This window comes from Triticum aestivum, chromosome 4D, assembly GCF_018294505.1.
Source record: "Triticum aestivum cultivar Chinese Spring chromosome 4D, IWGSC CS RefSeq v2.1, whole genome shotgun sequence".
Lineage (NCBI taxonomy): Eukaryota > Viridiplantae > Streptophyta > Magnoliopsida > Poales > Poaceae > Triticum > Triticum aestivum.
The window spans coordinates 36,189,782-36,204,211 of NC_057805.1; positions in this window are offsets into that span (position 1 = coordinate 36,189,782).

Consider the following 14,430-nt stretch of genomic DNA (forward strand, 5'->3'; position numbering starts at 1 on the left):
TCAAGCACTGAACGTACGGCACCTCCGAGTTATGCACACGTTCAGCTCGATGATGTCCCTCGAACTCTTGATCCAGCAAAGTGTCAAGGAAGTAGATGATTTTCGTCAGCACAACGACGTGGTGACGGTGATGGTGAAGTGATCTGCGCAGGGCTTCGCCTAAGCACTACGAGAATATGACCGAGGGTCTAACCTGTTGAGGGAGGCGCCGCACACGGCTAACAGATGTTGTTGTGTGTTTGTGAGGCGCCCCCTCCCCACATATATATAGGTGGGAGGGGAGGAGAGGCAGCTAGGGGCGCCCTAGGGTTGGCCCCGCCTCCTAGGGGCCCTGCCTTGCCCTGCGCCCCCCCCCCCCTTCCATGTATGCGTGAAGGGGAAGGAAAGAGGGGGTGAGGGAAGGAAGTGGGAATCCTAATCCACACTTTCCTTGCCCTTCCCCCATTTTCTTCTCCTCCTCCTATAGCCTTATAGGGCGCACCAGCCCCTTTGTGGGCTGGTGTGTTCCTTCACAAGGCCCATATGGCCCATAGGATTGTCGGGGTACCCGAAACACCTTCCGATGACCCGATAAGTACCCGATATCCTCTGAAACACTTCCGGTGTCTGAATACCATCATCCTATATATCAATCTTTACCTCTCGACCATTTAGAGACTCCTCGTCATGTTCGTGATCTCATCCGGGACTCCGAACAACATTCGATCACCAAATCACATAACTTATATAATACTAAATCCTCATCGAACGTTAAGCGTGCGGACCCTACGGGTTCGAGAACTATTTAGACATGACCGAGACACCTCTCCGGTCAATAACCAATAGTGGAACCTGGATGCTCATATTGGCTCCTACATATTCTACGAAGATCTTTATCGGTCGAACCGTTATGACAACATACGTAATTTCCTTTGTCCATCGGTATGTTACTTGCCTGAGATTCGATCATCGGTATCCACATACCTAGTTCAATCTCGTTACCGGCAAGTCTCTTTACTCGTTCTGTAATACATCATATCATGTAAGTAACTCATTAGTTACTTTGCTTGCAAGGCTTCTTATGATGTGCATTACCGAGAGGGCCCAGGGATACCTCTCCGATACTCGGAGTGACAAATCCTACTCTCGATCTATGCCAACCCAACAAACACCTTCGGAGATACCTATAGAGCATCTTTATAATCACCCAGTTACGTTGTGACGTTTGATAGCACACAAGGTATTCCTCCGGTATCTGGGAGTTGCATAATCTCATAGTCGAAGGAATATGTATTTGACGTGAAGAAATCAATAGCAATAAAACTGAACGATCAATATGCTAAGCTAATGGATGGGTCTTGTCTATCACATCATTCTTCTAATAGTGTGATCCCGTTCATCAAATGACAACACATGTCTATGGTTAGGAATCTAGTAGAGGCTTACTAGGGACACGGTGTTTTGTCTATGTATCCACACATGTATCAAGTTTTCGGTTAATACAATTCTAGTATGAATAATAAACATTTATCATGAATAAGGAAGTACAAAATAACAACTTTATTATTGTCTCTAGGGCATATTTTCTTCAGTTTTATCCTTAGGGTTTGGCCGCCATGTTTGGTTAGGCCAACCCGGAGATCTTGTATTCGTCCCTACCAACATTGTGACGCGGTAATAAAGCTTTGTGAGATTCTAAAAAAAACATGACATGCCCAACGAATAGAAGAGAGGTTGGGCCTTTTAGTACCACCTCGCCTGTGCAAGCGCATAGGAGGGGAGCTCCGTCTATAAATTGGAGACCTCTGGTTCATTCCACCTGGAGTGGGCGTTGTTTGTACGTAAAATACAATGTCTATGTCTCCTAGATAAAATAAAATATTTAAATTCCGTCAGACCCGATGGGTGCCCGATAGGGTGATTTAGTAATAGGGAATGGGTCTGGTAGAGGTCGACCTAGGCTAACCCGGCCCTACTGCCAGGTTGAGTTGCGGTGGCCGACCTGCGCTCGGAAAACTAGGCTGGTCTTCCTTTTGGGGGCAGAGACGGACGCAGACAGGAGAGCACTGGGGTTGTGTTGGGTGTCAACACTGGGGAATAAATAGGCCTGCAGTTAATTTCCCTATCTCTTTTTAGTTTTTTACCACCACCCTAAACACGGCAATATTGATGGCGCGCGCGAACCAACTTGTGGTTGGATGGTTAGAGGGATTGTAGTATCCACAGCCCATCAGAGTTCAAGCCCTGGTGCTCGCATTTATTCCTGGATTTATTTCAGGATTTCCGACGATGCGCATTCAGTGGGAGGAGACGTTCCCGTCGACGACGACGAGGTGCCTAAGGTGACTTCGTAAATTTCAAGATGATATGCCGACTCAGTCTTTCGAAGGTGCTCATAGTGGTAGGTTGTGCGTGTATGCGTTCATAGGGAGAGTGTATGCGCGTGTATATGAGCGCTTGCGTAGGGCAGCACTGGGCTTTTATTTGCTCTGGATGGATGGATATATTTTCACCATCCAACCACGTGCTGTGTGGCGAAATGTAACAAGCACTTGCAAATAAAGGATTTAATTTTATTAGGGAGCAGTGACAATTTACGCCAAGACAAAACAGTTTAGCTACAGTACAAAGGCAAAAGACGTGCTCTGGTACTGTCAGGATCAGCTAGCATCGCCATTTTGTTTTCCAGCTAGGTTTTTTTTCCTTGCGAGGATGGATTGCATGCACGAGAAATTGATGGTACGTACTGGTAGCAACGTACAGTAGCGGCCGTGAATGAGGCTACATTTGATTGATACCGCCTACAGTGTATACATACAGTGGTAGCTAGGGCTCATTATTGACGCTCGATACAGGCTCTGATAGGTGAGTTTGCTGCCCTGCTTCGGCCACTCATCTGGCATTCAGAATTAGTAGTACGTAGGTGAGGTGTCCTGGTTCTAAAGATAGTCCTAGATAATACTGCAGGTGATACTTCAATGGTATCTATATCTATATTGTGCACATGCACCCAAATGCGTATCGTGGCCGGGATCCGGATATCATCAATCATGTTACACGAGCAACACCGTCGAGCCCAACTCTGATTAGACTTCTTCCCTTGCTTGCTGTCCAATAAGCTGTGGCTGAGCCTCCCCTTTTTGTGTTGGTTTTTTTGGGCGTGGATGGTGGATGTAGCAGCGACGGACGCCCGGGCGCCCGCTTTTTACCTACGGCTGCGTGCGGGCTCTCCTTCTTGCTTTGCTTTGGTGTTTTTTAGTACTTGGAGTAAATGGAGGCCCCAAACTTTTAGATGGAGGTTAACATTTTTCTGTTCGCCGTGAGGATAATGTCTCGACGACCTTTTTAACTGGTGTTTTTTACGGGTTACTCCACCAAAAGTTTTGGGGTCAACTCAACTACAAAGTCATTTTTTTTAAAAATGGAGGAGGACCCCGGCCTCTGCATCTGGACGATGCATACGGCCCCTTTATTACACAAGACCTTATAAAGTCATACAACAGTAAGACTAAAGCCACCGTCTAGGCAACATCTGTCGCTCCTCCTATCCAGTTAATGAAAGAATGCTGATAGTCTGGGCCTAATACCAAACAGACCTCACAGCCAAACTTAAACACCTAAGACCTGAGGTCCCAACCAGGACGCCTGCCGGGTATGGGGCACCTACCAGTCCGGCGTATTCCTCAACCAGGACGCCTGCCGGGTAAGGCCGCCGCAGCCACCTGTCACCAATCCATCTTCAGAGCTGTACTGTTGCATCTACCGTGCCAGGTCTCTCTGCCATCGACGCCACCACGACGCCAAACAGCGCCGTTCTCCTGCGCGAGTCCATCCTCGCACATCGAACGCCGAATCTACACTGTGCCACGCCATCGAGATTTGTCGCCATAAATGTGTAGGATGAAGCACCGCTCCACCAAAGAAGCCGTCCGCTGGTCCCGCGAGAACGAGTGCACCTCCAAGAATGCCGCCCCCAAGGGGGTAACGACACATGAATGCCGCCAACATCCGATCAGCTGATCTAGGGTTTCCCCCGGAGGTATTGAGTGGAGCTGGGAGCTTCACCTCGATGATGCCTTCATGAAGGAAACGATGATAAGGACATCGTCATCACCGGCTCCGACCATCGACCGAAGATCAGGTTTTCACCGGATCCGTCCCAAGTGTCCACCCGACAACCTGTGCATCATCTCGACCACCTTCAAAGCCCCAGATCTAGCCGCCTAGATCCGGCGACCAACCGCAACAGCAGTGCCATCGTAGGAGCCCTGGCGCACCGGCCACTGCCAGAGTGTGCCACCACTGGAGCCTAGGAGGAGAGCTCCCACCCCGCCTCGCCAAGCCGCGAGAGCCGCCGAGATGAATCTCGCGTGTTCGTCACCGTCTCTGATCCGAATCAATCCGTAGATCAGATCGCCGTCACAGATCCGCCTTGGACAGGAACTGCACCACGCCATGCCGCCGCGGGAAGCCCTAGCTTCACTGGCCGCCACCCTCCAGGGCCGCCGCCCCGGGATCCAGACAGAACATTGCCGCTGCCACCGGCCATGTTCCGCCGCCGCCGACCGGCCAAGCCGCCAACCACTGCGACCTCCGCCGCCATGACCATGCGAGCACAGCCAGCCGGCCGACCCACTCCGACGAAGAAGAAGGCCACCACCACCAAGCCTAGGGCCGGCGCCCCAGACATCCTCGTGTTGCAGATCAAGTCCAGGAGCAGTGCACCGCTGACGGCGATTGAGATTGGTAGCACAACGAATTAGCCCGACTAAGTCAAGGCCAGATCCGCCGTTGCTGGTGCCGTCCTCCACCGCCGCCGCCGCACCACCTCCATGTCGCCGCCGATCTGCGCCACCGCCGCTGATCTGGCCGGAAAGGAGCGCCGCCTCCCAACCAGATCGAGATCTGAAGATAAAACCGCCGCCGCCGCCACGCCACAAGGGCTTTGCCCTGACGCCCCGGGCGACGGCGGCGGAGGAGGGGAGTTGGGTGGGGCGAGGCTGTAGGAGGAGGGCGGGGGCTCCCCGGTGCGGGGCGGCGTCATAGTTTGTGGTGGGAACAACTAAGCCCTGTTGTACTTATTGTATCACGGTAGAAGAAAATGTAACTGTGAATTCAAGCCAGCAATGGACTGAGGTATGAGACGATAAAGGTAAAGAGAAGGGGCCATCGTTGGTGCATAACAGATCTTTCCTATCTACGATCTTTCTCGGTGCATAAGCGAGGCTTCGCGGACGAAGTACCACATAACCAATAAAGCTAATGGACCTTGAATAGCCTGTACGAAATAACTTGTGAAGAGGATTTACTAGAGTCTAAAAATCTTGTACGCAAGTTGGCACAGCGCTTTCAATCAATCTCGCTCATCTGGTCTGCCCGGTCAATACGTTAAAAATAGACAAAGGTGTTCGAACAAAGACGGTTATGATAACTTACAAAAGAAAAATGGGTATGGTAATGCAACAGAACGCAAAACACGGCAAAAGTAGAAGCATTCTTGGTGCTCGGTGCTCACTGGGTCAATTTCTACCTTCTTTTTTTGCAACAAGATTGGAAGCTTTGTTGTTCGTGAATAGGTTTAGGGCATCTCCAACGCCGACCGTCAACTGCTCGCAACCGCCCGGACCGCGGGGTCCGAACGTGTTGTGCCATCCAAACGGGTTTGTATCAGTCGGCGGTCGGGATGTACTTTCTCTCGCAAAGTGAAGACAAAGTGGGGGGCGGGGGAGGGGGGATTGCGAGAATCCGAATAGCAGCCACTAAGGACTCCGACAATCGAGGCCCACTAAATCCCCCCTCCCGATCCACATTCCCTTCCACTCCATCTCTTCTTCCCCTTACTTTGCATCCACATCCTCTACCTCCGCCGCCGCTGGTGTACCTCTCCGGACGCCACAGAGGCATTGCCGGAGATCCGCAACCAGCACCGACGCTCTCACTCGCCTTTACGACGGTGTTGTCCATCCTAGAGCAACTTGTATATCGGTACACTCTGCTCCCCTGTCGACGACCTTCATGGCGGACACCACGCCCGGCAGGTATTCGGTCAAATGTCATTTGGCTTTAATTTTGGATGCCATGTAGTTCTACGAAGGATGATGGGGTACCCGACTGGAGGATGAGCTCTTGTGCGAAGCGTGGTTCACCGTATCCGCATATTTCATAGGCAGGAGCAGAGGGGGGATCTTCTGGCAGCAAGTGCATGAACCGTTTCACACACGAAAGCACATTGCGCCCTATGACATGCACATCATTCAAGAATGCAATGTGAGGTCGTTATCATATCGCTGGTACACTATCCACACCAGCGTCACAAATCTTTGTCGTGTGGTTAGTCAGCTGGAGGCAATGTGGCCATTACACGCGGCAGATGAGAAGATCGTAAGTTTTTGCTTCATCTTGTTCAACTTGTTTAAATCATTCATTTACACACAATGTTGGTCTACACATTATGTAGCCCGCACGCGGTGCGGTGATGCATCACGGGACAGAGCGACAGTCATTTACATACACACACTGTTGGATGAAGCTGAAGGGGCAGTATGTGTGGGACGACATGATCCGTTGATGAAAAACTTGTTGGACATCTGGTTAATATCGTCGGATTTGAGACATTGTTGTGTTAGACTTATTTGCATGCTATGTATGGTTGGTTTGTGCTATTTTCTATCCGGATTTTGATGAATATCAACCGGTTTGCATGAATTTAGTCTGGTTAGTTCCAACTGTGATTGAAATATATGCGGGTAGCGTTAGATGGCGGACTCCGAAATCAGTGTCCGCGGACTGGTCTCCTCACCCTCTGTCCGTAGATAATGCCGTAACAAATTTGCCAGTTGGCATTGGAGATGTCCTTACAATACATAGCCAAAAGGCTTTGGAGATTGTCGGTGGCATCTTGTAACCACAGGTCACGCTCTGAGCACGAAAATTTAGCTAGAAAATCTGCAACCCTATTCTAGTTTCTATCTAATTTCCTGATGATGAGCTCCCTTACTTCCACGATCAACTTCTTCACCTCTCTACTCGCATAAAAAAAACTTCTTCACCTCTCTAACCAGATGGCCTAGTCGTGACTTGTCTTGGCTCGGGTTCTTCGGTATCTTAATCAGATTCTGAGAAGTTCAGTTTCAAGGACAGACGGCCTGTTGCGTAGGTGTTTCTACCTTGATGCAAAATAGACAAGGAAATACCCCGGGGCTAATGATAAACCGAAACGATCTCTTATGTATGCAGAATTGACTCCGTGGGTTCACCGTCACAATACGCTTCTTCCCGTGAATTTACGCTTTCAGTTATTTTTCACCTATATTATTTTCTACATCCAAGGTGGTACTATTTATGTGATTTTTCTGGTCACGAACATGCTCAACTGGCTGGGCCTCGACTTGAAGTTTTGTACGTCCTTCGGGCCGCATCCTTCCTCTAATGGGCCTGCTCCTGCCACATTGACAATAAAAATCATACGTCGTTGCACGCGTCAAAAATATATTCAAAACTTCTATGGACAGGACTCAAACCACGGTGGCAAGGAAAGCACACGCCCGCAGAAATCAACTCAGCTAACCAATGATGCTGTGCAAGTATAAATGAAGGATTCTTCTTATTGATTTAGAGCGTTTCTTTGTCCGTGGCTTCTGATTTTATTTTATTTTGAGGGGAGTCCGTGGCTTCTGATTCAAATCGATTTTAATCGTGCGTCGCCAGGATGAGCCGCTTGGGCAAGTTTCACCGATTCCCGTGACATACGTCCGGTTCCTACCTCACCTCTTTCAATAAAAAAGCGCACCGGGATTTTGCTAGGGTTCATCGAATCGGGAGCGATTGCGCGCCTGGGAGATTGGAAGGGGATTGTTGTGACAGATCAGAGACGCCAGCGTGTAGGACGGCCGGTCGTTTATGGCCGAGTCGTTGAGGAGCACCCAAGCGAAGAGGCGGCCGCATGCACGAGTTCCCGGAGCGGCGATGGCCTGGGAAGAGCTTGTGTATCCGGCGCGGCCGAAGCATGCGTGCAGCACTGCGACACACTAGCTAATACGCGATGCTCGTAACTAGCAGGGCCAAGCTGCGTGGGCTGCTCGAGTCGAGCACGTGGTTGCCAAGCCCAGGAGCAGTGCGGCGACTCCTGCGTGTAGGCGCGAAGCTCGCGGCAGAGGCCAGCAGGCGACGCATATCGGTACACCAGCGGTAGACGGCAACGCAGTGGGCGGCAGCATTAGGCTGCGAGGCCAAAACCAGCAGTGGGGCGAACCAGCATGGTGGTTTACGGAGCCAAAGCGCAGCAGCAGCCAGCACGGTCGATACGTGCATGCGGCGGCCTAGCTAGAGCGGCTGGCGCACGTGTAACCTGTTCGGAACGGCTACATGGATATGGTGCGACAAGTCACCTGACGAAGCGGGATTAGCCCGAGATGACGGAGTACGTACTGGGCCGCGTTGGATAGCAGGAAGATGAACGAAACCTCGATGTCAGCTCAATGCTCATATCCAACCTCACATCCGACCTACTCCTCCCTTCCGTTTTCCATGTACCTCACGGGGGCAGGTTGTTCAGCAGCCAAGCATATGTTGTGTTTGCGTCGGAGACGTGAATTAAGTGATTCCCGTGGCTGCCGCTGAAGCTCTGGAACGTGGACATCAGGCGCGCGGAAGGTGGCCATCGTACAGACTAGCCTGATCCTCATACAACTCTCAAATAAGCAAGACAGGTATGCCATGCTAAGCATTACATCACGTACCAGACTCAGTGTCATGCTTAATAATAGTACTTTACTAAACTCTGTTATTGTAGTTCATAAGTAGTCATGTCATTATGTTGCAGGTTTTGCTAAAGCATATTTATATTTAGATGTGCTCTAAGTATTGCACATCTAAATCATATGTCATTGATTTTACCTGAAGATTCGTGCATGTATTTTCTTTTTTACTTTTCTTTTTTTATTTGATTGAGTCGTTTTTTTAATACTATTTGATTGAGTCATTTAGATGTGCAATAACTAGGGCATCAATTATAATGTTGACACACGCACACGCACACGTCTACTAAATACCGGGTCTATACTAAAGACCTGGGTCAAAGTTGCGGAGCCTTAAGATTGACGATGTCATCTAGAGCGACTTGCTACCTACAGAGAAAAAAAAATCAATATTAACAAGACAGCGACGCGTCAAGTCTACAATTTGATCTCTGTTAAGTTAGGATACCACTGCCTTCTAACCAACTAATCACTGGTGTAATTGGTATCTTCACGATATTAATATATTCTCTTTGTCGATCTAACCACTGGTATCTTCACGTTTGAAGCACACTTGTTTATTTATGTCTCCGTTGCAACGCACGGGCACTTTTGCTAGTGTATGCAGAAAAATGATGTATGCATCTTTCGGAATCACACGTTGCGTGTGTTGCCCCCACGAATAATGGCAGACAAGTGTAAGAACAGAGTTTTTTTAGGCACAGTGTAAGAATGAACAGAGTTACCGTCATTTTACCGCGAGGCGAGGTAAACGAAAACGAAGACACACAAACAAACCACCCGAAATCCGGGCACATGACATAATCATCACATTTGACGCTAACAAAGGACACTCGAGAGAGGCGTGCTAGCGCTACATTCCAAAATACTCCAGTTGTGCAACAACATACGCCAGTTGTTCCAAGTGCACCCTACTATAAGTACAGTATATGCCCTAGCTTAAAGAAAAGCATCAAGTAGCAATCCGGAGCACGGAGGCGTCACGTGCCAGCCCCGCGACCGCCACGAGCGCCCGGGATTAATCAAACCTTGGCCTAATCTAATCTAGCCTGGCCTTGTCTCGAGCTCATTTGGGCGTGTCGGCCGGCCGGTCGTGATCTCGGTCAAAGAAGCGGTGCTTAGAAAGATTCCTCCAGCGAGCAAGAGCAAGGGGGGCTCTACCTGATTATATTTAGATCGATGATGATGTCAAAAAATAATATTTAGATCGATGAGATGGGGGACTATTTTAGGGTTAAAGACTTTAAGGTTACGCATAGCGGTGGTGTAGATCAGTCCGGCTGGCTTTTGTGTATGAGAATACAGTACGATCGGTTCCCAGTAGTATCTAGGAATCTATCTATCGTGTTTGGCACAAATCTGGGAGGACAGGTTCCATCTTGCCGTGGAGGGATCGATCGGATTGGATGCTTGGGTCGGGTGACTAGGGGGAGCAATAGCATAGGGGTGCGGCCTTCTCACGCGCGCGGAGGACCGCGGAGCGTGCAGCCGACGGAGGGCCTGCGCGAGTGTTTATGCTTGCTTGGACCCCTGCAACATCACCTTTTGTTCCCCTTTGCGTCCAGTCCAGACCCAATCTCCATTCTTTCTTCTGCCGTGGCCGGACGGACACCCAATCATCCAACCCATCTCCCAAACTTTTCCATCTCGCGGGTCCGATCGTTTTCGCCCATGAATCAACAGTAAAAACTTTGGATACTTCGACACAAGGGGAAATTCCTCGTGTTGGAGCACGCATCACGCGACTTTTCCCGAGCTTCTTCCCCTTCATTTCCCATGCACGCACACATGACGCGACTTTTCTGCCCAAGAGCAAACCAAACCGGCGACAAATTAAGCCCACACCATTTTGTAGTACCACAAGTAAAATTGTGAATCGTGCAACGTTTACGTCTCCATATCTGTAAATGAAACGATGGAAGCGAGGGTCATAATGTATAACTCATGAGTAGCATTGACGTCTAGGGTGCCGAAGAGTACGCACGGGTACAGGGAGCGGTCTCGACCTCTTGCGATTCAAGGCAACGCCTCCCACATCAAGCCGGCCGGCCTTGCACGTGGTTGGGTGACCGAGCATAAAGAAAAAGAGAAGATCATCCACAACCACTTCTCCGAGGTCATGGGGCGGGCTAGCATGAGTAACAATGATTTCAATTGGGAGGAATTGGGCATCGAGAATCACGCTTTGCAAGACCTCGACTCCGCCATCACTGAGGACGAGGTTTGGGAGGCTATTAAGGAGACGCCTAGTGATAAGGCGCCGGGCCCGGACGGATTCACGGGGATGTTCTTCAAGAAGTGTTGGGGAACCATCAAGCATTCGATCATGGAGGTCATTCAACGATTTGATTCTCTGCACACCTCCAACCTTCGGTGGCTAAATTCGGCCAACGTTGTTCTATTGCCAAAAAAAGATGGCGCGGAAGAAATCTCTGACTATAGGCCCATTAGCCTCATCCACACCATCGCTAAAATCATTGCCAAGATTCTCTCGCTCCGGCTTGCACCCCACATGGACGATCATGTCTCCAACGCCCAGAGTGCATTCATCAAAAGGAGAAGTATCCATGACAACTTCATGTATGTTCGAAATTTCGCCCGACGTCTTCACAAATGCAAAACGCCCGCGCTCCTCTTCAAGCTTGATATAAAGAAGGCGTTTGACTCGGTCAAGTGGGGATACATCCTGGAACTTCTCCAACGATTGGGCTTCCCTCCAAAATTCCGGGCTTGGATTGCTGCGTTATTATCATCTTCTTCATCTCGGATTATGTTAAATGGGTTGCCCGGTCCTCCGGTCAAGCACGGTCGTGGATTCCGGCAGGGAGACCCCTTTTCCCCCCTCCTCTTTGTTCTGGCAATTGACCCCTTGCACAAGATCCTCGACTTGGCGACGAGAAAGGGACTCCTCCACAAGATCCGTGGTCGCGGGTCCATGGTGCGTACCTCCCTGTATGCGGATGACGCAGCGGTCTTTGTGGCTCCCATCAAGCGGGACATCGACAATCTCGCCTCTATTCTGAGAGGCTTTGGGGACGTGACGGGCCTTTGCTCCAACTTCCAGAAAAGCTCGGTTGTGCCTATTCGTTGCAACCACCTCGATCTTGAGCAAATCCTTGAGAGTATGCCGGCAACACGGGCTTCTTTCCCGGTAAAATACCTTGGCTTACCACTTTCAGTTTGGCAGTTAAAGAAGGTGGATTTCCAATACCTTGAGGATAAGGCAGCCGGGAAACTGGTGACCTGGGAGGGACAAAACATCACTACCATTGGTCGTACGACACTTGTTAGGTCGGTCATCTCCTCCCAAGAGGTGTTCTCCATCACGCCCCTCGTCGTGCCTCAAGGCTCTCTTGATAGCCTAAACAAGATTGAGAGGGCTTTACTTTGGTCCGGTGCAGACAAGACAACGGGAGCCAAATGCAAGGTTAACTGGGAAGTGGTTTGTAGACCAAAACAATACGGCGGCCTTGGAGTGCTCAACACCGATAAATTTGCGCGTGCTTTGCGGCTGCGGTGGTTGTGGTTTGAATGGAACGATCCCCGCAAATTATGGGTTGGACTGCGAAACCCCTGCACCGAGGAGGACTACGAGTTTTTCTATACCTCTACTACTATCACGGTGGGAGATGGCGCCAAAACGCCTTTTTGGGACTCCCCGTGGCTTCTTGGACGCAAACCCAAGGATATTGCACCTCTCATCTTTGCGGCCTCGACAAGAAAGAACTGGAAGGTTCGTGAGGCCCTCAAGGGGAACGCTTGGATCCTCAAGATCAGCCACATCGTGGTTGTCTCCGCCGTCCACATTCAGGAATTTTTCACTCTATGGATGCTCCTAAATGATTTTCACCTGCGCGAGCAAACCGAAGATACCATCATCTGGAAGCACGCGAACGACGGGATATACACGGCGGCCACCGCGTACCAGGCTCAATTCCTAGGCTTGACTTTTTCCCCCTTGGATCGTATGGTTTGGAAGGCATGGGCACCTCCAAAGGTCAAATTTTTTGCATGGTTGGCATTGCAAGATAGGATTTGGACCGCCGATCATTTAGAAAGGCGAGGTTGGCCAAATTGTGGCCTCTGCAAGCTTTGCAATAAGGAACAAGAAACGGGTGCCCACCTTTTCTTCAAGTGTCGCTATACGATTCGGGTTTGGAAGTTTCTCATTGAGTTGCTTGGTCTCGCGCACATGGGTACGTCCGAGTGGCACATGGACGAGTCCGTCTTCGAATGGTGGGACAAAAGAACCGACAACCGTAACCCCAACCGGCAAGCTTTGGCCTCTCTCATCATGCTTGTCTCGTGGACCATTTGGAAGGAAAGAAACGCTCGGGTGTTTCGTCATAAGAGTGCGCCACCGACCATCCTACTCGCCGCCATCGTCGACGAGGCCAAGCTTTGGGTGACCGCCGGTGCAAAGAAATTAGGGTATATTTTTGTGGGCGAGTAATTGTCATGCCGTACCTGTGGGTGTGTTGTAAAACTCTAAACTCTATTCTCTCCTTATTTAATATATGAGGCAAATCTTTTTCCTCCTTTTCGAAGAAAAAAAAACCGGCCGGCCTCCTTAAAGTCGCTCTGAGCTCGTGCCATGCTCCCTTTCATGGAAAATCATAGGAGGAGGAGCAGGAGTACGTTTCACTGAAGGGATGCATGCCCATCCTGCCCATCTCCTTTTCATCCACCTTTCTCTTCTCGGTGAAGATGCTGGAAATGTGCCGGACGTACCGGCAGCGCCCACCACGTGCAACAGAGGCTGGGAGGTGGGAGCTAATGAGCTATGCGTGCAACTGCTGCACCGCAGTTCCAAAACCTGGGCATGGCTCAACTCGTTTTACGAAATTCTGCAGTAAAACCTCACATGAAACTATGGCTATCGAGTAGCCTAGATGAAAACAAGTCAGAAAATTAGTTGGCGCGCAAACATCTGCGATGCAAATCACGTAACCATTGTTGAGGAGTTCAATTTATGATTTTTATGCAAGTCACAAATAATCACATTATTTTATTAAAATAGTTTAGATTGAGTATATATATAATACCCACATGCTTTAGTTTCATTTAGTTTTTTTTTTCAGCTTACAATATTGCTTTTGCCATAATTACAACGTGAAAATGGGTTTATAGTAACTCTGTTCAGACTAGCATTTTTAGTCAAACTCCTCTTCTTTCTTCTTACTAGTGTTTGGATTAGTTCGACGGTAACATAAGTAGCTATTCCCTCGGATCCAAACTAATTAACGCAGCTTTAGTACAAATTTTGTATTAATTGTGCCCATGTTCTGTTTATTTTGAATCGGAAGGAGTACAATGCAAGCTACAAACCCTAACAATATTTTCAATGTTACTGAACGAAAAGACTTGGGCGTGGCCACAATAAACAACTAGAGATGATACCCCTTGTGTTACCATGAAAATCAGTTACAATGTATTCCAATAAGATTCAGTTATACACAACATGGCCACAATTATGAAGAATCGTTGAGTCATAAACAGTCAGAATTAATCTTTTTAGCCATGGCTTTTTATTGATGATCAACGCATCAACCACTCCCGCAACGGACCAAAAACCAACCTATCAAAAAGAGCAAAGAAAAGGCATCTACAATCTTTGTTTTGCCTCTGGTCCGCTCTAAATGGGTTGACACGGTTTGGTTACATCAAACGATGTGGTGTTGGCTAAGAGCAACTC